The sequence below is a fragment of the Thamnophis elegans genome, chromosome Z, assembly GCF_009769535.1.
Source record: "Thamnophis elegans isolate rThaEle1 chromosome Z, rThaEle1.pri, whole genome shotgun sequence".
NCBI classification, from domain to species: Eukaryota; Metazoa; Chordata; class Lepidosauria; order Squamata; family Colubridae; genus Thamnophis; species Thamnophis elegans.
The window spans coordinates 118178603-118191873 of NC_045558.1; positions in this window are offsets into that span (position 1 = coordinate 118178603).

A 13271-nucleotide genomic window follows, 5' to 3' on the forward strand; every position below is an offset into this window, starting at 1 on the left:
GCAGGTGGGCGTTGGCGTCGCTGTGAATGTCGGCATCAGCGGGGCACTTTGCATCGCGGGAGCCGCCAAGAGCCTGTGCTGTAGACCCGGGTATAGTGCCCAGCACTCCCGCGATGCAAAGTGCCCTGCCGCCGCCGAGGCCGCCGCCCACTCACTGCCTCCCGATTCCCACCGCCGGAGTTACTCACTCACATGAAGCTGCCCGGCGGTGGCTCTTGGCAGGGCGCGGCGCTGCTCTGGCCAGGAGAGAGGCAGGAGGCCGCATGAAGGGAGGGAGTAGCAGGAGCAGCCGCCGCCAGGAAGAGCAGGCTGGATGGCCACCTTCCCACCACGCGCGTTGCATCGCTGGCACCGGCAGCTGCACCACCCCACCCGAAGACTCCTGCAGGAGAGCGCAGGGGCGGCAGCTGTTTCACCTCATGCAGAGAACTTCCACTCAGTCCCGGAGCTCCTGCCACCCGCAGGAGAGTGTGGTGGTGGCGGCTGTTTCACCTCGCGCAGAGAACTTCCACTCAGTCCCGGAGCTTCTGCTGCCCGTGGCGGCGCCTGTGCAGTGCCGCCATGGGCGGCAGAAGGCTCCGGGGACCGAATGGAAGTTCTCTGCACGAGGTGAAACAGCCACCGCCACAGGGGAGGGCGGCGGGAAGCGACCACGCCTCGTGGAATCGCGGCGTGGTTGCTTCCCACCGCAGCACGGGCGCCGCCACGCCAGCAGAAGCTCCGGGGACCGAGTGGAAGTTCTCTGCGCGAGGTGAAACTTTGCAAAGGGGGAGAAGGAGGAGAGGAGGGCCGTCTCCTCCCCCAGCGCCTCCCGATTCGGAGTCCAGCCAATCAGTGAGCTGGCTGGGATGGAAAATTTTAAGCAACGCCGCATGCTTAAAATTTTCCAATCCCAGCCAGCTCACTGTTTGGCTGGAGTCCAGGCCAATCAGGTGAGCGGCAGGCTGGGCTGGCTTATATTTTTAGTGTAGATAGAATGGAATGAGCCAGCGAGCTAGCAGCTGGTGGACAGGGGAGGGGCGGTGGCGGCAGCAGCTGTTTCACCTCGCGCAGAGAACTTCCACTCGGTTCTGGGGCTTCTGCCGCCCATGGCGGCGCCTGCACAGGCGCCACCATGGGCGGCAGAAGCTCCAGGACCAAGTGGAAGTTCTCTGGGTGAGGTGAAACATCCGCCGCCACAGGGGAGGGCGGCGGAGCAACCATGCTTACGGACTCGCGGCATGGTCGCTTCCCACGCAGCAGAGGGGCCGGCAGAAGCTCCGGGACCGAGAGGAACTTCTCTACACTAGTGAAACAACCGCCACCGCAGGGGAGGGTGGTGGGAAGCGACCATGCCTCACGGACTCGTGGCATGGTTGCTTCCACACCGCAGCACAGGGGCCGCCATGGGCGGCAGAAGCTCCAAGACCGAGTGGAAGTTCCTCTGCGTGAGTGAAAACAGCCACTGCCGCAGGGAGGGCAGCGGGAAGCGACCACGCCTCACGGACTCGCGGCATGTTGCTTCCCACTGCAGCACAGGGTCCGGCAGAAGAAGCTCCGGACCGAGTGGACGTTCTCTGCACGAGGTGTGAAACTCCGCAAAGGGAGAGAAGGAGGAAGAGGAGGGTCTCTCCTCCCCCAGCGCCTCCCGATCCATCGGTACTGTGACTCACCAGTTAAGCTAAGCAGCAAGCAAAACAAGACGAAATGAAATGGAGACTCGCCAGCATGCTAAGCTAAAGCAAAGTCCAGCCAATCAGTGAGCTGGCTGGGATGGAAAACCAGCCAGCTCACTGATTGGCTGGAGTCCAGGCCATTCAGTGAGCAGCAGGCTGGGCTGGCTTATATTTTTATTGTAGATAGAACGGGATAAGCCAGCGAGCTAGCAGCTGAGGGGCGGGGGAGCGAGCGAGATGCGAGCGCCAAATAAAGGCGGGTGTTTTTTTAAGAACGGCCCAGGACACTGGGAAAAAAATTATGGGAAGGCGTGCCTGTCCCGCCAAATGCGGGACGTCTGGTCACCCTACTCTTGGCGGCTCCCGCAATCCAAAGTGGAGATTGAACTTGCTTGGAGCATGTGTTTTCAACAGAGGCGTGTTTTACAAGCAAGGCTCCTGCTAGATGCGCAGTCGCTCAACTGCAAGGCATGATTAGCTGCTTTCAGATCAGGAGGCGGGAGAATCAAGTGCCTCCTTTGCATATGAATTTTTTTGCTTTTAACCCTTGCTTAACTCTTAAAGGTTGAAAAATTCCTTATGCAAAGGAGGCCCATAGTTCTCTAGCCTCCCCGTACAGTAACACTAAGCAGACTCAAAGTCACTGTGACTGGAGTCTGGCAGCAACTACCTGGCTTTAATTATTTTAAAAAAATCTTTAAAATTCTTTCCTTTTCCTCATGACTGGTGAAGCAAATCTCTCCTGCCTCTAGTGACGGCATGTCCCTGGAAAACAGTGAGGTGCTGGTACCTCCACATAGGCCCAAGAAAAAAAAATAGAAAAAAATGTGTGATTGAAATCAATTTTTGTTTGAAAATATGCTGACAGGAACATCAGGGGTAAACTGTAAGGGGGTGAAATGGTGTATTCAGAGATATTTTTTCCATGTGCTATTTGGGAATTGGGGCATCTTTTGATTAGAGGAAACCATCATGGTGGCAATTTTGAGAAGAAGAAAGCTCTCAAGGCCGTCATCATGGTCTTTGCCCAAAGCATACTTCTGCTTTTTCCAGACATGCTCACGTAAACCCCCAAGCTGCTGCTCTCTTGGTGGCTGAGCACCAGTCTCTACCCCTAGAAAGTCTTCCACCAGGGGTTTTTGAGTGGAGGGATTATACAATCATTAAAAAACCCCATATGTCTCATTGATTGGAGGCAAGAAATTTGAAATCATGTTCCTTTGGTCTATATCCTCAAAATCAACTCAGACCAGTCTGAACAATTTATCTCTCTTTATCACAATCCTCAGAGCATCCTTGAAGATGTTCCTCAGGCGCCTCCCTTCCTCAAAGGATTGGTTCAAGATCTGTGTTCTTGGTCCCAAGGATAATTAATCAAAGTTAAACCTAACTATGCTTAGTAGGTTGCAGCTGCTAAGTTTCTCATTGGTTCAACAGGTTTGTCAATGGGGTCTGGAGAAGACAGTCCCCTTCTTATTATGAAGGACAAAAATCAGACCTTTTCTTAGCCCCTGGGACTCTATGGGGGATTCCCACCTGAACCACTGGACCCTCTGGGTATCATCATGGTGGAGTCATCATCTCTTGATCTAAAAACAATCAGGATTCAAGAAAGAAATTCATTTATTCCTCTGGATTTTAACAATATTTCTTGTGAAAATTCTTAGCAAATACACATTCGCTGCACATCTTATTTATTGGCAAAGAAAAGAGAATTCCCCCTCAAAACAATGGGAATGGAATCCCGGCACCACTCTACACAAAACATAGCAATAGCAATAGCAGTTAGACTTATATATGATTTTAGATTTAGATTTATTTATTATTTATAGGCCGCCCTTTTCCCTGAGGGGACTCAGGGCGGCTTACAATTCATGGGAGGGGAAGTGCAAGACAAAACATAAGACAATACGTGAGTGAAAAAAATAAAACGATAAAACACAACTTTCATTCAGCATTCGGGTGGGGGCGGATTAGAGTCTTTATCCCCAGGCCTGACGGGATAGCCAGATCTTAAGGGCTGTGCGGAAGGTCTGACAGTAGTGAGAGTGCGAATCTCCATGGGGAGATCATTCCAAAGGGTCGGAGCTGCTACTGAGAAGGCTCTCCTCCGCGTAGTCGCCAGTCGGCACTGACTGGCAGATGGAACTCGGAGGAGGCCTAATCTGTGCGATCTAATTGGTCGAAGGGAGGTAATTGGGGGATTGGGGGGATTCTCACCTGAACCATTGGACCCCCCAGGTATCATGGTTGGAGTCATCATCTTCGGATCTAAAAACAATCAGGATTCAAGAAAGAAAATTCGTTTATTCCTCTATATTTCATCAATATTTCTTGTGAAATCTCTTAGCAAATACACATTGCTAACACATCTTCATTTATTGGCAAAGAAAGGAGAACCAACCCCCCCCATAAAACAATGAGGATGGAAGCCCAGCACCACTCTACACAAAACATATGACCCTCCCCCCTCCAATGAACAACAACAGTGAATTAACGTAACCCGCCACCAGCTGTTTTCCAACAAGAGTGGCTCGTTCTGCTCTGGGCACACTGCCACACCATGGAATCGACCTCAAGTTGGCCACATGATCAACTTCAGAGGACAAGCAGAGCCCACCAGTAAAGGTCCTTGCAGGCCCTGTCTTGACCAAATCCCTTTTCCTCTCTCTCTGCATAAAGGAATACTCACATTGCTAATAATCCCGCCTCTTCTGTGTTTCCAATTTCAGCAACTGCTGTCAAGGAATCACTTTAAAAATATTATCATCCAATTTTATGCTCATTTCCTGATCTTTGGCTAAACAATGTCAGCAGTTGCTGTCAATGGATAAGATTATCATCCAAATCTTATGCTTAACCTCAACAATCACTGCAAGCATCACCATTGGAGCAATATCCTTCAGTGTTTACAATTGTTATAATCTGATGATGGACAACTCAAAAGTGCAGATAAGCCTCTGGTCAATATTGCAATATGTGTTCTATTCACCCTTCTGTCTCTCTATCTCTTCTCATTCTTCTGAACATTATTTTATTGTTACAACCTACTAAAACAAGAATGAGCTGTCTCTTCTTGCCTCTCCATCAGCCTTCCATGTCATCTTTCTCTTTCCTTTTCTTCTCCTGAAAATGCAATGGTCCCAAGCAGATACTTGCCTATCAAGGGTCGCCGACTGGCCTAATGTTTACCAATCTATATGATTGGTACTAAAATTTCTGCCTCAGTCTGAGATCTTCCAGAAATTCAGTCCATCTCAGATGGCAAATGGAGAATAGGAATGACTTACCTCTCAAAGGGAACTCCAACGGATCACTTGGCTCTGACCAGACAAGGGATTGCTTTCATGGTGGTACCGGCAGGTATAAACTTTCTGTCTCGTTCATAGCCTTCCCCAATAGAGAGAAATTTAACTCTCTTTCCCCCGTAGCTGTGCAGCCTTGTAATCTATCGGCTGCCTTGAGTTCATAAGAGCAATGTCAGACTAAATTCTGTTCCCTCGCACCGTATGGAGAAGGTATGGACGAGCTTTGCATTTAAAACTGGATGGAAGGCTTGGTCAGGCTGGGATCTAGAAGGGGGAAAGATTCAATGAAATCTCAGAGATCCTTATAGACAAACATCTCCTGCTTCATTCAGCCAGAAATAACATCCCTCCCTTTCAGTCTTTTGGTAGTAAAAGGATCATCTTCTCCATTCTCAGTATTTTTAAAAAAACAATATTTATAAGAAAACCTATTTATTTCTTCCTATTCTATTATTCTATCCAAGGCCCAAGCACTCACATTTCCCTTATCTCACATTCTGTCTCTTCAAAGTGATATACCAATCAGAGAATGGCATCTATAGAGAATGGCATCTATAAAAGCAAAACAATATCAAAATGATATTATCGGTGCCATGATGCAAGTGTGCAAATGGCTGAATTGTCTCATGAGGTCAACAACATCTGATGCAAAGATGTAAGTGACCACATTTCTATTTTGCCATCCTCATGCACACGTAGACACGCTTTGTCCAAACCAGGGGTGCCCAAGCATAGATGTGGATTTGGCATTTCAAGGACTGCAAAGAACCTAAGTCACATCAGGCAAAAAAATGAACCATTTTTAATCTGGATCACATTATTCAGAAGGAAAATCGCTTGCAAAAATGGCTGAATATTTTTAATTGAAAGCAACTTGGCTTTCCATTCGGCAGTACAAACGCTAATTTCCCACCTCCTGTACCAGGGTCCTGAGTGGTATACAGAATGCTCCCTCTTCCTTCCCTTTCCGAATAACCTTCCTGTGAGGTATGTTGGGTTGAGAGAAACTTGTCTTTTGGGTTTAATGGAAAAAGACATGGAATTTGTTTTTTTGTGGGGGGGGCTTTGATGTATATATGTTGATGGCAGCAATATTACTTGATGTGCACAAAAGGAAGGACTCTTCAATCCCCACAATGGATGAATGGTTGCAAAGGCTAATGGAGTTAACAGGGATGGCTAAACTTGACTGCTTTGATTAAAGGAAAAAACACAATTACTTTTGTTTCTACTTGAAACTGCTTCTGGGCTTTGTGCTCGAGGTGGGAGGGAAAAATGAAAATTTGACTTTGGTAGAAATGGCTGGTTTATCCTATTATGTAAAAGTAAAAAGTTGAGGTTTGATGTTGCTCTTATTCTACTACACCAAAAGGAGTTGAAAAGTCAATGCCTTTTCTTTCTTTCTCCCTTCTGTTCTACACTTTCCCCTCCCCCATTTTTCCTATTATTTGCTTTTGTATTTTTCCAAAATTATCCTATGAGCTTCTCTGGCATGGAAAGGAAATATGTGGCTAAAATGTGCAAAATTGTGAAACTCTTTGTAGTGCCAGTTGTGTGAAAATCAAACATTACTGAGCAGACATCACCTGTTAGGTTGAGATAGATTTTATCACTTAAATCTGAGCATCGCCATTCATCTAGGCAAGATCTGCAGCGATACATGCCGCCATGTGATTTGCTAAGAATGGACAAGGAAAATGCAGCCTGATTGGATACTGCATACTTAGTTTCTGCAGGTTTCCCTTCATCACTTGAGCTTGTATATTTGGTGAGATAGAATTTTCCATGAAAATCCTGCTGGCTCTGCAGTAGATGGTGACATCTTTTCCCAAAGCAACCATCCCACTGAAGTTGGTGGATATTAAAGGTGTGAGAAGAGTTTGACCTGGACAAAAGAAAAAAATAATAATACATATGGATCAAATATGGAAGGTGGAGCATCTGTTTATCCTCAAAATGGAACAACTAAAGGCAAAAATCAGGACTCTTTCTGTGTTTGAAAGCAGTATTTTCTTTCGAAGAGTGGCCCATACTTTTTGAAGAAATTATTTCCACCAGGAGCACTTACCAGAGAATAGACCTGCAATAACATCCATTTTGTTTGCTATATATTACCATTACTGCATATCACCAACCTCTAGTTTATTCAATATTTTATATTTAACATTTTCTAGTTCTGCTTTTGTGTATTTTACTATGTATTCCATTTATTATTTATTCTAGGACATCATACATAGATTACAACATCCAGAGGTTTTAAAAAAAATATAACCTATGCCAGTGTGGCTACCTTTTCTTGTTGCATACCAAAAGCACTTGCCTGCGATCCCATGCACCCACAACCAGAATGCAATGTGTGCTCCGCCCCCTGTGCATGCACACGCAATCCCCCCTAAATGCACCCACCCTCTACGAGCAACCGCCTGTGCATGCGCATGTGGTCCCTGTGCTCTGCTTCCCCCCATGCATTCCACCCTGTCCCCCTCGCCCATTTTTTGGCTTCCAGGTTGATGCAGGAGGCTTTCCAGGCCCAAAACAGGGCACAGAGGGACCTGGATGGTCTCCTGCACCAACCTAAAAGCCAAACGTGGCAAAGAGGGGGGGCGCACACATCCCCATGCCCCCCAAACCCCATTTTGGGTCGGCAAGTCCTCCTGCACCACCTGGAAACCAAAACAGGGCACAGGGTGCTTGCACAAAGCCCCAAAATGTGATGCAAGCAGCCCCCTCACGCATGCACTCTTCCCCCATGGATTCACATGCCGTCCCCCACATGCGCCCCATCCCACATGCATTCATGACAGAGACCCAAAGATCAGCTGGCCAATGGGAGGCACACTTGCATGCACGGTAGAGCTGGGATGGGACGACGGCTGGGGTGCCTATAGAGGAGGCTCTGCATGCCACTTGTGGCGTATATGCCGTAGGTTCCCCATCACTAAGGTGACCAGACGTCCCGCGTTTGGCGGGACACACCCGCCTTCCAATGCATTTTCCCGGGTCCCGCCCGCCTTTTTAAAAGCACGCTTTTTTGGCGCTCGCAGCTCCCGCCCATCAGCTGCTAGCTTGCTGGGCTGGCTCATCGTTCTGTTCTCTATCCTACCTCCTACCTACAAATTTAAGCCAGCCCAGCCTGCCGCTCACAGATTGGATTGGTCTGGACTCCAGCCAATCAGTGAGCTGGCTGCTGGGATGGAAAACGCTGGCATGCTTAAAGTTTTCCATCCCAGCCAGCTCACTGATTGGCTGGAGTCCGCTTAGCATGCCGCATGAGTCCCCCGCCCATCTGTTGCCGCTCGCATGGGCGGGTAGCGTAGCGAGTGAGCAGGGAGCGAGCTCGCCTTTCCAGCTCCACTTCGACAAGCTGTGGAAAACCTCTGCGAAAAGTGCCACCTGGGCCGCCGCTTCTTCTCCGAACTCAGAGTAAGTGACGGGCGGGGCGAGTGAGGGGGGGGGGTGGCGGATCGCCACCCTGCGCACTGCAGTTGACTCACCCCGGGCCGGGCGGCTGGGAGGCTCTGGGCGTCCGGGGCGGAAGAGCACAGAGAAAGGCAGAGCGGCGCTCGACGCGACTCTGCTATTTCTGCTGGAGGAGTCCCTAGATAGGGAGGCGGGTGGCGAGGCAGAGCAAGGGAGCGCAAATGGCGGATCCCGGGCTCATATGCAGAGGGAGCTCTCCAGGCACAGGAGCGCTGGAAAAGTGCTCCGCTCATGCACCCACCGGGACGGAGCACGCTCGCTCCAGCCCTGCCTGCCGGCAGGACTTTGAAGTGTTGGCTTGCCGCTTGCCTTCCACTTTGGCCGCGCGGAAGGCAATCCAGCCCTTTCAAAGTCATGCCGGCAGTTTAGAACTCGCCCGCCATTCAGCGAAAGATGTTTCGCTGAATGGCAGCTGAGGGGCACGCTAAAGTGCCAGCATGAGTTTGAAGGGCTGGCTTGCCGCTTGCCTTCCACTTCGGCCCGCGCGGAAGGCAATCCAGCCCTTTCAAAGTTATGCCGGCAGTTTAGAACTCGCCCGCCATTCAGCGAAAGATGTTTCGCTGAATGGCGGCCGAGGGGCACGCTAAAGTGCCAGCATGAGTTTGAAGGGCTGGCTTGCCGCTTGCCTTCCACTTCGGCCCGCGCGGAAGGCAATCCAGCCCTTTCAAAGTCATGCCGGCAGTTTAGAACTTGCCCGCCATTCAGCGAAAGATGTTTCGCTGAATGGCGGCCAGGGGCACGCTAAAGTGCCAGCATGAGTTTGAAGGGCTGGCTTGCCGCTTGCCTTCCACTTCGGCCCGCGCGGAAGGCAATCCAGCCCTTTCAAAGTCATGCCGGCAGTTTAGAACTCGCCCGCCATTCAGCGAAACATCTTTCGCTGAATGGCAGCCGAGGGGCACACTAAAGTGCCAGCATGAGTTTGAAGGGCTGGCTTGCCTTCCATGTCGGCCCGCGTGGAAGGAAAGCCGCACTTCAAAGTCATGCCGGCAGTGGGAAGCCTTTGCTGGCCCGATACCAGCTCTGAAGTTGCTTTCCTTTCTACTAAAGCCCCTGCTCAGCAAAGCAAGTCCGGGGAAGTCCTTTGAGCCGGCTAGAAAAGGTCTGCCGCGAACTGGGAAGCTGACGCACCCTCCTCCTCTCTGCCCCCCCTCTGCAACCCTGGATACCCTCTGCCGCCGTGCCTGAAGCATGGGAGCGCTCACCAGCCGGCAGAACGCCGGAGTGGAAGAGGTGGATGTCCCGTCCAATTCCCTCTACAGATATCCCCCAAAATCTGGTAAGACGGAAAGCGGGGGGGGATATGCGAGAGCTTGCGGGGAGTCCCGCATGGCAGGGTTTTGCGCGCGCTCCGTACTCTGAGTTGAGGGAATGGGAGCAGCGGCTGCAACCCCAGAGTTCGGCTAGGCAGAACTTTAAGGCGAGCGGTGGGACGGACCCTTGCTGTCAATCTCCCCCCCCCTTGTGCCTTTTCGCAGCCGTCCCATCGTTCTCCCACCAGTGGGGCTGCTCCTGTGTGGTCCCCCCCCCTGGCTGCGAAGGAGTTTCCCGAGAGTTTTAGAGGGTCAGGAGTACGACCCTCATTGCAATGTCGCCATTTGCAAGCTCTGGCTGCTTGGGAGGATGGTTATTTATTTATTTTTTCTTCTTGCTTCTCTTTCTTGCCGGCTTGCAAGGATTGTGGTGGCGGCTTGGATGGAAATAGTGACATTCGTGGCATCGCGCTTGGGGTTAAAACTGCTTTTCGTTCGCGGCAGCAACTGCTCTTTGAGAATTCTTGCTTGAAAAAACAGGACTCCCTCACGTGGTCCTGAATTGAGGTCCATCTCCCTCCACCCCTAATTAAAAAGCCCCTGGTAAATTCTTGCCTGTCCTGTGCCACTTGGCATGCCTGCCTGTTTAGTTGTTACTGCGCTGATTGAATTCTAAAATACCCCATCAATCTTCCGATGTAACATTTAACCATCCCCGCTGCTAATGAGAGTTCGCCCCTTCTCCCCTGAGTTGGAGTCGGCGATGGGACGCGCGGGGTCGGTCGGGGCTCTCTCGCTCGCTCCTCCCGCCGCGGCGCCAGCAGCAATGGGATATGCTTGGGGAAGGGACAGCCAGAACCACCTGCCCGGATTTGTGCTCCAGCCGTCGCCACCGCTTCTGCTGCTGGTGAGCACGCGAAAGGAGAAAAAAGGAAAGGGCGACGGCTCCAGGACACAGCGACCCGTGGGAGCGCCGGAGGAACCGGGGGATGTTATAGCTGCTTTTCGCTTCTCCGCCTTTTCCTGGGGATCGTGGAGGAATCTTGGTCTGGCATCATTGAGGAGAACCTGCCGCGCGCCTGTTTCGAGGCTCATCACTAGCAAATACCCACCGCTAGAAGATGGGAGGGTAACCTGGGTCTTCTCGGGCCAGGATCGGACCTTCCTGGCTGCCTTTGCCACTGCTGCCGCCGCCACTGCTTGGCAGATTCTCCTCAATGATGCCAGACCAAGATTCCTCCACAATCCCCAGAAGAGGTGGAGAAGCAGGGCGGAGAGAGGAAAGGAAGCTGCAGCCGAAGGGAGAGACGCTCGCCCCCGTGTTCAGCAAAGCAAGCCCGCTGGCGGCGCCTGTGCTGTGGTGGGAAGCGAACTGCGGGTCCCCCCCTGCCGCCGCCGCCTTCTTTACCTCTGCCTCTTCCAGAGCCCGGGGTGGCTGTCAGGGCGCTGACGGTGGAGCGGACGCGGCCAGTTTGTTACTGCTTCCAGGATCGAGACGGACGAGGGAAGCGGCGGTGGCTGGCCCCAACAACAACACGGTGCGGTGGGAAGCGAGTCTGCAAGGCTTGGTTGCTTCCCATCCAGAGGTGGCGGCAAGAGCAGCGCGTTGTTGTTGTTGGGGCCTACCTTCTCGTCCATGGCTGGACCTTCCGTTCTTCCTCCGCACCTCGTTACAGTCGCTGCTGACGTCCGCCGCCACCGCTTCCCTCGTCCGTCTCGATTGCTGGAAGCAGTAACAAACGGCGCGTCTGCTCCGCTGTCAGCGCCCTGACAGCCACCCCGGGCTCTGGAAGAGGCAGAGGTAAAGAAGCGGCGGCGGCAGGGGGGGACCCGCAGTTCGCTTCCCACCACAGCACAGGCGCCGCCAGCGGGCTTGCTTTGCTGAACACGGGGGGAGCGTCTCTCCCTTCGGCTGCAGCTCCTTCCTTTCAGCGCCTTGACAGCCACCCCAACCGGCGGCTACCGGGCCTCACTGGAGTCAATTGCAAAACCGCGTTCAGCGCTTTGAGGACCTGAGGCATCTTGGGAAATGCAGTTCCCTATCGGAAAGAATGGAGTAGCTGCGAATTTGTAACAACAGAAGATAATAACTTGGTGCTTCGCAGGTTACGAAATTTGCACACTGTTTTTTAAAAGTTAGATAAAGAAATTATGCTGTGAAAGCGACTAGAAAGCCTCCCCTCCCCTTCCTGTGTGCGAGAAAGGGAAGGAGAGGAAGGAAGGAGGGAGGGGGGAAGGAAAAAGAAGAAGGGAGGGGGGAGAAGATGGAAGGAGAAAAGATGGATGGAAGGAGAAAGAATGGGAGGAGAAGGAGGAAGATGGAAGAAAAAAAGAAAAAAAAGAAGGGAGGGAGAAAAGAGGGAAGGAGGTAAAAAAGGGGAAGAGAGGGAAAAGCAGAAAGACAAAGAGGATGAAGTTGATAGGCAAGAGAAAGAGGAAGGAAAAAAGAAAAAGGGAGGGAGAGAGGAAAGAAGAAAAGATGGAACTAGAAAGGAAAGAAGGGAGGGAGGAAAGGGGAAGACAGGGAAAGAGCAGAAACAGAGAAGGTGAAGGTAGATAGGCAGAAGGAAGGAAGAGGAAGAAATAGGAAAGGAGGGAAGGAGGAGGAACAGAAGCGAAGAGGAAGAGAGAAATGGAAAGAGCAGAAAGACAGAGAAGGTAGATAGGCAAAAGAAATGAAGCTGAAAGAAGGAAGGAGGAAGAGAAAAAGGAGGAAGGGAGTGAGTGAGGAAAGAAAGAGGATGGAAGGAGAAAGGAAGGAAGAGAGGGAAAGAGCAGAACGGATAAGGTGAAGGTAGATAAGCAAGAGGAATGAAGGAAGAAGTGAGGAGTCTCGAGGAGGGGGAAAACATTTAGTGACCAAAGTTACAATGGCATTGAAAAAAGTGACTGATGACCATTTTTCACACTTAGCGACCGTTGCGACCATTTTTCACACTTAGCGACCGTGGTCACGTGATCCTCATGGTCACGTGATCAAAATTTTGTTTGGCAACAGATTCGTATTTATGGTTTTCAGTGTCCTGGGGTGACCTTTTGACAAAAAAAATTTTTTTAATCAAGCCCCCCCCCCCCCCCCCCGGTCAAAGGCGTCCTCTTTTCCAATCTGAAATCTGGTCACCTTACCCATCAGGGACCGATGCCCAATTCAGGTCTTAATTCTTTTTTATGCCTTTCTTTTTCCTGTGCTCTCTTTGGTTTCCTCACTCTCTATAATAGAAACATTTATAGTAATGCTGAGTCAAAGATTTCAAATGTGACATCTGATTAGTTCAAACAGACCGATCTGCCTTTAGCGTATGCTATTTTGACCTTGAAACCAGGCATTTGGCTTTGAAATGTTTTGCACACCTGTCATTTACTCTCCTTGAAAAAAAATTCTCTTTGAAGCAAACAACCTCAGGACAGGTTTCTATAAGGAATTTCTCTTCATGTTTAACTCTAGAATTAGGATCCCCTAAGAGATATATACCCAAGAGATGAGGAACTTCATGCAAAACCCAGAAAAAGAGCATGAAGCATATTAGATGTAGGAGATAAAAGAATAGAAAGAAAATACAACTAAATTACCTTTATTC